The sequence below is a fragment of the Nanorana parkeri genome, unplaced genomic scaffold, assembly GCF_000935625.1.
Source record: "Nanorana parkeri isolate BGI_ZX_2015 unplaced genomic scaffold, ASM93562v1 scaffold1117, whole genome shotgun sequence".
Lineage (NCBI taxonomy): Eukaryota > Metazoa > Chordata > Amphibia > Anura > Dicroglossidae > Nanorana > Nanorana parkeri.
In genome coordinates, this window is record NW_017307385.1 from 168783 (window position 1) to 169976 (window position 1194).

A 1194-nucleotide genomic window follows, 5' to 3' on the forward strand; every position below is an offset into this window, starting at 1 on the left:
TTTATTACAACTGATTACCCGTGCAAATACGGTGGTACCCGTGCACCACCGTATGTCAAATTTACTCACTACCCAAATGGAGTGGCTTACTGAGGGTCTAGCTTTCTTATGGAGCCTAGGTGGAGAGATAGTCCTCCAAAAGGGAAATGCTCCGTCCTGTTCTTTGTATCCAAAGGAGGAGAGAGCGTGAGAGTGGAGGACCTCGGGCCGCTATAGGAGGGAGGAGCCACCAATCCAGGCTGGAGAGAGAAGGCTGCCTGCACCTATCCTGTGGTGTTTCTATATTCCAACGTCCATAGACCTGTTTTTTGTATGATTACATTCCTTTAATATTCAGCATATGGAAAATTTGAGCTAAACCCATATCTCACAGCCACACAAGTACATTTATATACGGTTTTATTCTAAGGCGAAGATGCATAGGGGATTTGACAGTTCGTGAGGTAGAAACCAGAGAGAGGTGGAAGGTGAAAAGGGGGAGGTAAAGAGAGGGAGAGAGTAGAGGCATGTAGGGAAGGCAAGTCAAGGATAAATAAGAACGCGTGGAGAAGATAAAGCCCATATGGGAGAGTACAGGGAGGGCTCTCACACCTTTATGGTTGAGGGCGCCACCATTTCCACTTTTTGTGGAATGCGGGCATGCTACCACTTTTAAACTTCGGTCTTAAGCCGCCATCTTGCACGCCAGTAGGGATTTGACAGTTCAACCGGAAACCCCCTTCATTTAACTTCCATGTGTTCCCCTGGATGTATATATCCCAAATAAAATTATATATATATATCCCTAAACCTTCTTGGGGGGGTGGGCTAAAATTTTCCATATGCTGAATATTAAGGGAATGTAATCATACAAAAAACAGGTCTATGGACGTTGGAATATAGAAACACCACAGGATATGTGCAGGCAGCCTTCTCTCTCCAGCCTGGATTGGTGGCTCCTCCCTCCTATAGCGGCCCGAGGTCCTCCACTCTCTCTCCTCCTTTGGATACAAAGAACTGGATGGAGCATTTCCCTTTTGGAGGACTATCTCTCCACCTAGGCTCCATAAGAAAGCTAGACCCTCAGTAAGCCACTTCATTTGGGTGGTGAGTAAATTTGTCATACGGTGGTGGGACTCTCTCCGTTGGGTATATATAAAAACCCAGACACATGTCTTTTATATATCCTGTGCACTTTATATACTCGAAAATAGA